This window comes from Antechinus flavipes, chromosome 5 (genome assembly GCF_016432865.1).
Source record: "Antechinus flavipes isolate AdamAnt ecotype Samford, QLD, Australia chromosome 5, AdamAnt_v2, whole genome shotgun sequence".
Taxonomy (NCBI): Eukaryota; Metazoa; Chordata; class Mammalia; order Dasyuromorphia; family Dasyuridae; genus Antechinus; species Antechinus flavipes.
The window spans coordinates 274,911,844-274,925,610 of record NC_067402.1 but is presented as its reverse complement, the minus strand read 5'-3'; positions in this window follow the sequence as shown (position 1 = coordinate 274,925,610).

The window sequence follows — 13,767 nt, the reverse complement described above, 5'->3', positions numbered from 1 at the left end:
CCAGAACTCAAAGGTTCAAAGACGTCTTCTCCATCTCCCCTTTGGGTGGGAGGGAAGTTCAAGATCCGCTCTCTAATGTCCGTCACCGTTAGATGTGGGATACCAGAGTTAAGTGTTCTGAGGTCACAGAGATCATTTATACATGTGTTATTTTTACAACCACCGTTCTCAGAGCTCTCTCTCTCTTTGGTTCTCACGAGAACCCTGTGAAAGAGGGTAAGAAAGAAGGCAGAAAGGAAGACATTATTAAGTTGCCGCCAGGCGAGGGAGCGGCGCAGCCAAAGTGAGCTCACATTGAAGAGCCTCCCAGACGCTTTAAAAGCGTGACCTCATCTGATCCTCACAGTAACTAGGGGAGGTCCCGGGTGCTGTTATTCTCGCCACCTGAGGACACTGGCGCGTTAATTAAATTAGATACGGGGCGCAGAGCTAATAAACGCCTGAGGTAGGGTTTGAACTCTTGCCTTTGACGTCTTCCGGGGCAGAATTATCAAAGTAATCTATAACGTTGAATTATGGGAAGTACAGCGCCTGGCCCAATGAACAAATGCTTGCACAAGATCTGAATTTCCCAGCCTACAAAGCCTAGCAAGGTCAGGAGCGTCGCCACCTTTCGGCTTCACTCCCAAATTAACCGGGTGAGCAGCGCAAGTGAGGCAGAGGGCGATGGGGTAGGGCGCACGTTTTGCGCGCGCACTTCCCAGCACGTGGGGGATACAACGACTTCGGGCGTACGCAGGCGCAGATGTGCTTTAGCCGCGTGAGGATCAGTCACGTGTCGGCTTCCCGCAGTCTAGGCCCGAGAGCGCGTGAGCCGCTGCCGGGTCGGACGTCTTCTCTGCCTGGGGGTACGCGGTGTTGTGGGGCGTGCTGTTCTTCTCCATCTCCACGAGCGTACATCACGCGCCGGTGGGCGGCGGCCAGAGCTCAGAGGCCGACTTGTTGAGCGGGTTCTGGCGACGGCGCCCGTGTTTCTGTCACTCACAGCCAGTTTCACGTCGGCCATCACCGTGCTAGGCTCGCTAATCGAGGTGTACGGCTTTGGGGTTTTCTTCCTGCTCCTCGGCTTCACCTACGCCCAGGTGGGCCTCATCACCCCCGAGATCTATATGCCCGTCTTCTACCGGCTCTGCAGCACGAGCACCTACGCGGTGGGCGTCCCGCCTGCAGGCCTACTGTGTGCGGAGCACGTGGGGGGTGAGACAGGGACGGGAAGGCCATTCTAGGTTAGGAGGCCTATCTGCAGGGCACGTGTGGGGGGTACTAGAGAGAAAGAAAGGTGTTATCTAGCTTGGAAGGTTTTGTTCGGTGGTGTACAAGATGTAACAAAAGGCCAAAAATAAGGCATCTACTATTGAAGTGTGTGTGTGTGTATACATACACACTTATATATACATATACATATAAAATCATGTATGTGCATATATATCATGTATGTGCATATATATATATTTTTTTTCTATATAACACACATACTTACGCTAGGCACTGAGCTAAAGGGAAGGGGAGGAGAAATACGAGATGCAAAGTAAGGACTTCCCCCCCCCCCCAAAAAAAAAAAAAAGCCTTCTTTTAAGGTTTAACTAACATAACACCTTTTACAGAAAGCCTTTCTTCATCTGCCTTAATTTAAACTAGGGCTTTAAAGAAAATTATTTCCTCTCTAATTATATGTAAAAACAAATTTTTAGGTTTTTTTTTTTGAGTTTTGCGTTCCAAATTCTATCCCTCTCTCCTTTCCCTCTCCCCTCCCTGAGATGGTAAGCAATTTGATATGTTATATGTGTTATATGATATGATATGATATATGATATGTGTTATACATATGGAAAGCATTTTCATATTATTTTGTGCAAGAAGATTTGAACAACAAAAAAAGTGAAAAATTTTATGCTTCAGTCTGTATTAAGACAGTTTTTTCCCTGGAGGCAGATAGCATTTTTCATCATGATTCCTTTGGGATTGTCTTATATGGTTATATTGCAGAGAAATAGCCAAGTCATTATGATATGATACTGCTGATGGTGTGTGAAATTTTCTCCTGGTTCTACTCATTTCACCTTGTGTTTATTCATGTACATCTTTCCTGGTTTTTCTGAAAGCACCCCCCCCCCCCCACCTTGTCATTTCTTATGACACAATAGTATTCTATCACAATCCAAATAATTTATATCAATTGGAATTAATTGTTGATTAAATATTTGGTAGAATTTACTTGTGAAGTCAAATGGCCCTGGGGATTATTTCTTAGGGAGTTCATTGATGGCTTGTTCAATTTATTTTTCTAAGATGAAGTTATTTAAGTATTCTGTTGTTTTGGGCAATTTATATTTCATAATATTCTTTTCACTTAGATTTTCAGATTTATTGGCATATAATTGGACAAAAATACTTCTTAATGGTTTACTTTTTTCCTGATAAAAATTTATAATTTTCATTTTTGATACTGGAAAATTTTTTTTCTTTTTAAATCAAGTTAACAAATAACTTATCCGGTGTATTTCCCCCCCATAAAATAAGCTCCTAGTTTTATTTGTTAGCTTGGTAGTTTTCTTTCAATTTTATTAACCTCATCTGATTTTCAGGATTTCCAACTTGGTGCGAAATTGGGGATTTTTAATTTTTAGTTGCATGACCAATTCATTGTTCTACTCTTTCTCCATTTTATTGATCTAAGAATTTAGAGAAATAAATGTAATTCTACTGGTTTGACTGCATCTTTCAATTTTTGTTATGTTGTCTCGTTGTTGTCATTCTTTTTAATGAAATTAATTGTTTCTGATTTGTTCTTTGACCCACTTATTCTTTATGATTAGATTATTTACTTTCAAATTAATATTTAATTTATCTTTCTACTGCCCTTTATTGAATGTAATTTTTGTGCTTTATGATCAGAAAAGAATGTATTTAATTCTTTTGTTTTCTGCATTTGTGAGGTTTTAAGCCCCTAATCCATGATTAGTTTTTGTGTAGTATCAGGTGCCACCAAGAAAAGCAACATTCTTTTCTGTCTTTATTCTGTTTTCTCCAGAGGTCTGTCATATCAAACTTCTAAAATTCTATTTACCTCCTTTACTTCTTGTGTTTTTTTTTTTTTTAATTGTTGTTGTTGTTGTTAGCATTACCTAGTTTTGAGAAGGAAAATTTGAGTAGTTTTACTGTCTATTTTCTCTGGTAACTAATGCACCATCTTTAAGAATTTGGGTGCTATGCCCAAATATATACATTCTGGATGCTATGTGATATGTAAATATGTTTACTATTGATACTGCTTTATTGTCTGTGGTACCTTTGAGCAAGATGTACTTTATTTCCTTATTTTAATTTTTACTTTTGCTTTATCTGAATGCTTTTATAGTTTTTTAGTACTTGATTCCATATTGTCTTCTGGGTCCTCTCTCTCTCTCTCTCTCTCTCTCTCTCTCTTTTTCTCTCTTTTTTTTTTTTTGATGTCTTTTCTGCCCAGATCCTATTGCAGTGAGCAGATATCAAGAAAATTCATAGTAGATGGAGATCAACAGATTAATTTATGCTGGACCTAAAGCAACAGTAGATATTATATTAAAAGGAATTTAGAAAGAAATGAGATTTTTTTTTGCTGAGGCAATTAGGGTTAAGTGACTTGTACAGGGTCACACAGCTAAGGAAGTATTAAGTGTCTGAGGCCAAATTTGAACTCGAGTCTTCCTGACTTTTGGGCTGGCGCTCTATATCCACTGTGCCATCTAGCTGCCCCAGAAATGCGATTTTTTTAGTCATTCTAATGAGAACTCTTGACATGTTCTATCCCCTTATTGCCTATGGGGTGAGAGTTCCCAAAGCAGCCACCACTTGATGATTCAGTGGCTCCTGATGTCTACTCCTTGTTGGCTGATTTCTAAGGTGATGTGGGTGTCTCAGGTTCCTGACCCTGTCCCTGATTCAATCACCTTGTTCCTGCTTTGCTGAGGCCAAGGCTGTGTTGATGTGGCTGGATTTGGTTCTACTCTCTCCTTGTGCCTTTCCTGCTGACCTTCCATGTTGTCCAGGGCTGGAAAATTATTTCACTGTCTTTTTGTGGGTTTGGATCTTTAGAATTTGTTCAGTCATTATTTTAAGTCAGTTGGGAAACAGCTTGGGCTAGTCCCTGCCTTTACTTCCCCATCTTGGCCCCACCACCTACTTTATCACTTGTTATAAGTAATGCTATAATTTAGCTGTTAATGGTGCCTTTTATCTTTACATAGTAGCCTTCTAAGCTTGTATTGGTCTAATCAGTTACTGTTAAATGCATTATACCTTGACCCTCACATAGTGATGTCATTCTGATCACCCTTGAAGAATATTGAGGAATGTCAAGGGATCCTATGAACTGGTCATTTTGAGCTGCCATATTTTCCACTGGAACTAGAGTATGCATGAGGCCCCGAATGTATTGATGATGAAACCTCTCTTAAGCTGATGTAATTTTTTGTTTGAACCCCAAGCTGAACTCCTAGTATGTTCTTGATAGTCAAGGCAAATTACCAGTTAGTCTGTACCTACTGAGAAACTGCTTGTTTCTTTATTGTCTTATAAATAAGTAGATCCTCCTGTCTTCATGATCTAGCAGTTCCCAAAAGAAAAGAATGCTGCTTTTTTCATTGCCTTGCTCCTCCCCTTTGGGAGGAGTTTTGTCTTTTCCCCACCTTTACATTGGTTTTCCCCATCCCATACCACTCCCCTTTAGGAGATTTCTTAGTTTGTCTTCCTCCCTTTATTATACTGTCATAAATGTGTAAACTTTTATATAGATTGTGTGTGAACTCTGCTCTGGCTTTGGGTTCTACATGCATGTTTGTTTCTTGTGTAAGATATCTAGTTTCAGCACTTTTTCATGAACTCATAGCTTTGTTTTTGATTAACAGAATGGAAGATGACCAATTAGCCAAGTATATCTTCCTTAATTCTTTTTAACTTTAACTTTAACAGCTTTATCCAAAATTATAACTATATAAGCCAGGACCCAGAACTCGCAACTATTACTTTTTGTGAGTTTGCTTTAGTTTTGGGAGCTTTTCATATGCCATCTCTATGGTTCATACCCTCACCAAGGGTTTCTCCTAAAGCATTAGATTTTAACTCTTGTCTAGTTTCCAGAAAAAATAAATAGGGTCTCCAGCACCCATAGAGAAACTTAGACTAGCTAAGAAGACATACTTAAGACAGGCTTTATTTGATGCAACAACAAAGCTACCAAAAATATCCATAAAGGACTTATCTCTTTTTTTCTTCTCTGGAAGGGATCTATCTTTTCAGGGATTGCTTGTCTTTCCTATGTCATACTGTAAGTGAGATACCTCCTCTTTCCTTTTAAAATCAGAAAGGACTTGGGGCTGCTAGACGGTCAAATATACCTTCCCCTTGGATGAGGGGAACAGTCAGAACTCTTCATGGTCCTGGATTGTCAAGGGCCTCCTATTAGGGGGAAAGCCCCAAATTCAGGGGTAATGAATTTCTTGCAGTCTCTGCCACTGAAATAGAATGTATATAATGGAGCACTCAGGAAACTTTTGATTTGAGCTTGTTTGTTTACTTATTGCTTTCCACTTGCTCCAGCAACTCATTTTCCTTTGTCCAGGAACTTATTAATGTCAGCTTTTTTAATCTGATGCTTGTCTCTTAATCCATGTGATTTCTTTGATGGGTAAGATGGGGGAAGAGAAAAGGACACTGATTTTCTTTTCACATTTCTGTCCCTAATTCTACAGCCTGTGTTCCACATATAGCCATTTTTAAAAAGATGCCAAGATTCAAGGGTGTAGTTCATGTATATGAACTAAACAAGTATCATCCTCTTTCAGTTATTGATATGGTGTGGCTCTCGGGAATAATATAGTAAAAACCCCAATACTTTTCAAGAAAACCCCAGGCCACCCAGTTTTGGAAACGATATGGCCATTTTAGGAATTTAGCTATTGGGAGTGATATGTCACAACCTGATATCTTTATTCTACTAAACTATCCTTCAAGGATGTCCGATTTGTCATGCATAAGTTTAGGTTGCTCTCTTGTATCTGGACCCAAATAATAAGCACTCCTTAGTTTCATGAAAGAAGGGAGTTGTTGTAAGTCCTCATTACCAAACTTCCCATCGATCATCAAGGACGTTTTAGTTGAGGGATTTTCCCTTCTCCTGAGCAGGCCTACTAGTGCATACCTATGTTCCATTAGCAACCTTTGTGGTGAAGACACCTTATGCAATAGTATATTCTTTTTCCTGAACTCCCATCATGTACTTGATGCCAAAAAATATAACACGCATACGAGTTTGCTCTCAAGTAGGATCTTCCCTGGCTCTTTTTACTGCCCTTGATTCCCATTTCCTTTCCAGTTTCCAACTCATAAATAATACCTTTTCATTCATACACTGATGCTAGATTTACTTTTGTCAGCCTTATTCTACCATGAACTAAAGCTCCTTTTGACTATAAGAATAAGTTTTGAATTTTTCACATTTCAAACTGCTCTCCTAACCTACTACATCAATGATAATTGGTGGTGTGAGTAGATGACAAATATCCAAGAATATCCACTGTATACTTTTGCAAAAAGCAAATGAGATTTGAAAAGGAAAGAAGTGGTAAGACTTTAGCCCAGGGTAATGGCATGGAGACAGAAGAAACAGTGAGAATGGATTCTGAATCTTCTGCTTTTGAAGTCCTGGTGAAGAAGAGGAGAAAGAAATGGGAAAGGAAGAAGAAAAAGCTGAGTCATACAACAATTGATAAACACTGTGAAACACCTCCTAATGTGCTAAGTGCTGGGGATACAAATACTAAGAAGTCATTCCCTGTTGTCAAGTAGCTAAAGTCGAATGGGGACCAGGTGTAGAGAGCCAGAACTCTGGAGAAGTATACTTGAGAGGTATACTTGAAACAAGGTGTTAACTTGGAGGAATTGATGAGACAATGGTTATCTAGTTTACATATATGTTTAGTACTTAGCATGATGATGTAATAGTTCTCTAAATTCACACATGCATAGTGTGCTATAATGATGTAATTGTAATAGCGTATATGAGGACCAACAAGGACTGGAAAAGAGACATTCTGTCTCCCACTATCCTGGTGGCTCTCCTGCCTTCTGCATTCTTCCATTAAGATCAAGGCTCATCTAAAGGTGCCCCAGAAAGCTATCCTGGCCCCAGGCTAAGGAGACAGGAAGGAGATTCTCCTTTGTGAAGGAGATAATAAAGACTTTGGAATTTATTCCTGACTATTCTCTTGGTGATTATTCTGCTGAAACCAAGGTCCATTCAGAGGACCTCCAGAAAGCTAACCAGAACGTTACATTTTGGAGCCTGAACATGGATGTAAGGATTTACACTCATCAGCCTGATTGACACTATCATGAGTTCAGTGGAGAAGTCCCTGTGACCCAGAGTGAGTACAAAAATAGACGACCAGGAAACTTTGGTAAGGGTTAAACTAGTATTTCAGCTGAAGTGGGACAAATGCTTAGGAAAAAAAATCTTCCCCACTCCAAGGGAAGTGTGTAGAATGCCTAGTTAAGCTAATAAAACCCCAAGGTTTGATTGTAACTTGGAAGCAGATCATTGGACTTTTAGAAACATTAAAGTACTTGAGTTTTCTCCTTTGTTTTGAGATTCTCTAGGGAAGAAAAATTAGAGCTAGATAAGTGGAAACTTAGTGGGAGAGCAATTGATATTGAATTTTTTGAATATTATAATGATAATGGTCCTGATTCAATTCCTGAAGAAACATTCTATATATACACAACATAATACAGTTGGTTTTAGGGAATTACATAAGTTTTAGAATAAGGAAAAAGGAGAAAGAGCAGGAAGGGGGATGGTATTGTCTAATTTTTCATGCTTTTAAGCTATTTTGTTAAGAAAGTTAAGTTACAGTGCTGATGAAATTAAAAAGAGGGATGGTACTGACAACGAAGCTGAAAAGCATGAAGAATTAGACAAGGAAGGAGTTAAGTATAATGATACTTCACAACAGGAACTATTAGGGCATTCCCCATCCCTTGACTCTCCCCCTCAATTTCCTCTTCTTGGATGGAGGGAGAGAGAGGAGAGGGAAGGGCAAGGGCAATGACATAATCAGCAACACCCAATGCAGCAACTTTGTCCACCTCCTATAACACCTTTAGAAAAGGCATTAATTAAAGCGAAAAAGGAGAGGATATATCTTATTTAAGAATAAAAGCATACCATATGATTGAAGAATTTGATTCTTCAGGTCAAGCCAGGAGAAGATACACTCCTTTTGATCTGGAAATTATCAAAGATCTGAAAAAGGCTTGCACTCTTTATGGGGCTGCATCTTCTTATGTTAAGATGGTATTAGAGAATTTGGCTTATGAAATTTTAATTCCTAGTAATTGGAAATCTATAGCAAGGACATGTTTAGAACCTGGACAAAACTTGTGGCTTTCTGAATATAGTGAACTCTGTAGGATACAAGCCCAATGAAATAGGCAGACTGGAGTTAATATACAAATCACCTTTGATCAAGTAGCAGGTGTAGGTCCTTATGCAGACATGTTGGCACAGATTAATTACCCTTTGATAGCATATGAGCAAATTGCTGCTGCTACTGCTATCAAAGCATGGGCTCCTTCCCAGGAAAGCAAGATAGAGGCAAAGCCTTCACAAAAATAGAGCAAAGTCCAAATGAACCCTTTGCTGAGCATCATGTAGATAGAAAATACATGCTAAAAGTTAAAGATGATATGACACTTGGTAGTTTTAAGAAAATATGTACATCTCTTTTTCATGTTTCATATTGACATGTATTTGTGTAATAAAAATGGTTCCTACATATGAAGAATTTTATTTTTTACATTAAAAATCAAGACAATTTAAATAATCAAGATCAAGAACAATATTTATATTTGGAATTCAGCAACATTGAAATTTATTTAGCATCCTGAAGTATCACAATTGCTTTGAAGTTAGTGACAAATTTGTGGTTTAAATTATCTTGGAGTTATTTCATAATTTCCATTAAGTAAAATCCATGATTCATTTAACAGGAAATATAATGGCATAGATATGAATGGGAAGCATTCTGTGTTGGTTAGAGTAAATAGCCACATTGAGGAAAAGGCAGAGCTGCTGCAATGTCAGATTATTATCCTGGCCAAATTGATGGTACTGTGATGAAACTTGAGTCAATAGTTGTTTTCATTTCTGTTCTTTTTATTATTTATTTGGATCATTTTTTCTTACAGTGATAGAAGCAAAATCTGGTAGTTGATAGAGAACTGATCTTAGAGTTAGGATGCGTGGGTTCCCATGTTGCTTTTTATCCTCAGGATGCATTGCTCAGTGTCCTAGCCAGTTCTCTTTCTAACACTTGAAGTTGTAGAACAGCCACAAGTGTATAGGGAATTTGCTCATTACTGTGATCTGTCAAATTTTATCGGAGATTCTTGATATAAACATCTTTTTCTAAAGCTCTTATTTTTAATTGCATTGATATTGTTCATTCAAAAGCTTTTTAATTTATTTAAATGAAATTCTTTTATCATTTACAGTCATTTCTTTTTCTTATTTTTATGAATTTCCACTGGGATCTAGTTTTAGAAGGCACATTTTTGTTTTCCTTTTTTCTTATGTCATCTTATATTTTATTTGTATTTGGTTGGAAGTTCTAGGGCCATGAGAATCTTGAAAACTGGAAGGGGCTTTTAGAGGCCATCAGCAAACAGGGATAGTTTAGCTCACCTTTAGCTTTATTCCTTTTATTCTTTTGTTTTATTGCTATTACTAGCATCCTCAGAATTATATAAAAATATTAGAGAGTGGACATTCTTTCTTTATTTCTGCAAAAGGGAGCAGAAAAGGTTTTAGTGTATCCCCATTGTGTATGATGCTTACTTTTGGATTTTAGATATGTGCTTTTTATAATGTATATCTTTAAAAGATCCCTCCATGCCTATACTTTGTAATATTTTTAGCATAAAAGAGCATTGTACTTTGTCAAAAGCTTTTTTTACATCTGTTGAAATGATTATGTGGTTTTTGGATAGTTTTTGAATATGACTATGTTGGTGATTTTTCCTGATACGGAATCATCCTTGTCCCTTGGTATGAATTGCACTTGGTTATAATGAATAATTTCTTATATAAATCACTGTAATCTGTTCAGATTTTATAAATTTTTGAGTCCATATTCATTAATAATATTGGCCTCTGGTTTTCTATCTGTGTTTTAGAGATTAGTACTATATTTCATAAAAGGATTCTGGTGGATTCTCAGTTTTTGAAATAACTTATGAATTATGGATACTAATTGTTGTATATACTTACTAGAATTTTCTTGTGAATCTATCATCAGGTCCAGGGGTTTTCTCCTTTGATATAGTACAGATTAGATCTTTTTCCTTTTCAGAAATTGAGTTAAATAAGATATCTGTGTGGTCTTCTGTTACTTTAAATATTTTATATTTTTGAAAGTATTTCTCTATTTCTTTTGTGTTCTTGGTTTTGTTAGCATATAGCTGTTCTCTCCTGATTTTGCTGTGATTTTTACCTTGCTATTGACTACTTTATTGATTTGATTTTCTGCTCTTTTAAATCAAATTATCTGTGGGCTTATCAGGTTTTTTAGCCTTTAAAAACAAACTTTTAGTTTGATCATTTCAGGTTTTTTATTCCCAATTTATTTCTTTCCCTTCTGTGTTTTTTTAATATAACCTAATTTTGTATTTATTTTAGGCTTGTTTATTTATTCATTTTCCAATTTAAAAAAAGTGTGTATTCAACTCATTTAATCTTTTTTTCCCCATTTTGTTAATGTATGCTTATAAAGATATGATTTAATTCCCTGAGTACTGCTTCAGGTGCATCCCCAAAATTTGGCGTAGTGTTTCATCATTATCATTTTCTTTTACATAGTTATTCATTATTTCTGTAATTTGTTCTTTGAGTCACCCATTATTTAAGATTTCATTGTTAAGTGCCCTTTTGGGCCTGTATCTTTTAAGTGTGTTCCTTGAACCACTTTGTATTCTTACTGCATTATGGTTATTTCTATCTTTTTTACATTTGATTTAAATATTTCTGTGTCTTATATTTTGCAAAAGTTCCATTAAGTTCAGAGAAATTTATATTGTCTTTTGCTGTTTCATTTAGAAAAAGCCATAAGTCTTGACTGTAGTTTCTCCAACATTTTAATTCCATATTTTTCCTTTTATTTATCTTTTAGTCTCTTATCATTGTTGTGTTATTTGTTGTCATTGTCTTTTTGAAGCTCAGATTTTTTTTCTTTTCAAATTTGGATGCTAAGGCACTTGGAGCTTATAATTTTATTACTAATATTGGTTTGTTATCTGTGGTAACTTTCAACATATATGGCTTTCTCGTTTGCCCTTTTTATTTTTTGAATATATGTTTTTGCTTTGTGGGATAGTATGATAATAGCTCCTGCTTCTTTGAATTCACTTGATGCATGGTAAGTTTTTTGTCTATCCCCTTCAGTTTTATTTTGTGTATTTTCTTTTTCAAATGTATTTTTTGTAAGCAACAAATTGTAAGGTTTTGCTTTCTTATCAAATTTAATCACTCTTTCATTTTATTTGGATTGTTTAACATTTGGAGTTAGGTTTATGTTTTTATCCATCTAATTATACATTTTTTCTGAAGTTAGTTTTTTTTTTCCCATGCTGTTGTTGTGAACAAACACTGTCTTTTTGATTACTTCAATATTCTTTTGAGATGGCTTTGTTCCCACTGCCTCTGTTCCTTTCACCTCAGATCACCTCTTCTCTTTTCTCATCTCTTTTCCTTTGGGGTTTTGTTTATTATTTCTTCTCTCCTACTCTTACCTGGTTACACATTTCTATTCCATTTTTCTTCTCAGGAAGATTCTTACTTCCTCTTCTCTTTAGCTAGTCTTATTTTTTTTTTTTTTAATTTCATTTTTTGGCCCCCCTTCAAGAGGGATTTTTTTGATTTTCTTCATTTTTCATCATTTTTTGTTATCATAGAGCCTCATTCACTGATTCATGATTCTTAAATCTTTCTTCAGTAGTCTTAATACAGAAAAAAACTTTCGAAGCGTCCAGCCTAGGCTTTCCCACTTGGTTCTTTCTTATGTCATGGATGCCCCTTTTCTATTGTGTCTTACTTCCAGAACGGAGCCAGTTATTTTAAGTGTCAAAGAGGACACTGCCCCATGACTTCTACATCTTGTCTGAAAATCTTTCTGGGACTCTGATTTTCTACTCTTCCACGTGTCAGTTATTCCCCAAGGGTCCCAACACTCCTCTCTTTTGGAATGAGTATCCCCCAAGTCTAATCCAATTCAAGCCTGAAAAATCTTTTGAGACATCTCGGGATACCGGTCTTTGACCCCAAACTTTTGAGGTCCTCCTTCCCAACCTCAACACTATTACTCCCTTTTCAATCTTTTCTCCCTTCCACCTCATCTATTCCCTCTAGGATATTTTCTTTCTGATTCCACAGAATTTCTCTCTTCTGGTTGACTGATTTTTTTCCTCCCCTTTTTCATGTACTCTCCCATGTTGCAATGCAACCTTACAAAAGAAGCATTCATCTATAGGCAGGGAGTTGCCTGATTCTGTCTATTATGAGTCCTTTGCTTTTTCTTGGTTAATTCTACCAGATTTCCACTTTTACTCTTGCCTCCTGTACTTTTAGAAATAAGTCTCTTAACTGGTTTCTCTATGGCTGGTACTCTCCTTCCTATGGCATTATGCACTCCTCCTACATTTTTGTTTTTTGGAGTGTTTGAGAGTCTTGATAATCTCTACATGTTCCCCCCCCCAAAAAAAATGTTTCAAACTATTCTTTATTATTGAATTCCCATTTTTGGTTCTGAATGGTTAGACTTGGATTTGCAAAATAGGTTACCTTGGCCTGTAATTCTACACTGTAATGCTCTTTTGGAATACATTATTTATTCCATTGTCCCCTTTATTTCTTAGTGGATATAGATTAGTTTTATTTGAGTGGTGCTTTTTTTGTATTTCAAGGTCTTTCTCCATAGGAGAATTCATTGTTTCTGAATTTAATTTTTAAATTTAATGACTGTATATCTTTAGTTTGTAGCTTTTTTTTCTGAAGATGATTTATGAATTCTTTCAAATAATTTCATTTCCCAGGTTTAGAAGTTCTGGTCGATTATTTCCTTTATTATGGTGTTAAGATTGCTTATCCTATCTTTTGGGAGACTTCATATCTCTGCATTCTGTTTTTGAATGTTTTGCTTGAATAGTGAGCATATTTTTAATAATAGTATTGTTTTCTCTTCTTCTAGATTTTCACTTTTGTGTATTTGTACCCCCAGTCAATTATTATTTCTTTGCTTTAATCATTGCAGATTAAATTTTTTTCTTTCTGCTCAATATTTTTGCTGCAGAGAACACAAATTTAGCTCTCATAATTCTTGTTTCTCTCTTATGACATTTAGGACAGCATACTGTGGTTTCACATTTTCTTTATCTACACAGTCCTCTATCTTAAAGTATTAGCTCATTTTTCTTTGTTTTGCATTATTTATTCATATGCGTGTATATATTTGTATATATGTATATACATGTACATATGAACTTATTTACTATATCTGAAGACCATATTTCCTTCTGTTGTTATTTTGTTTATATTTCAAGGTCTTTTAGATTTTTTTCTTTCTGGAACCTTTGGTATTTTCAATCTTCTTCCTCCTTCTGATGTAATATAACTTCTAGAGGAGACAGCAATAATTTGAAGGCCCCTTGACCTTAGGGGACTTCTGTTCTAACAGTCAG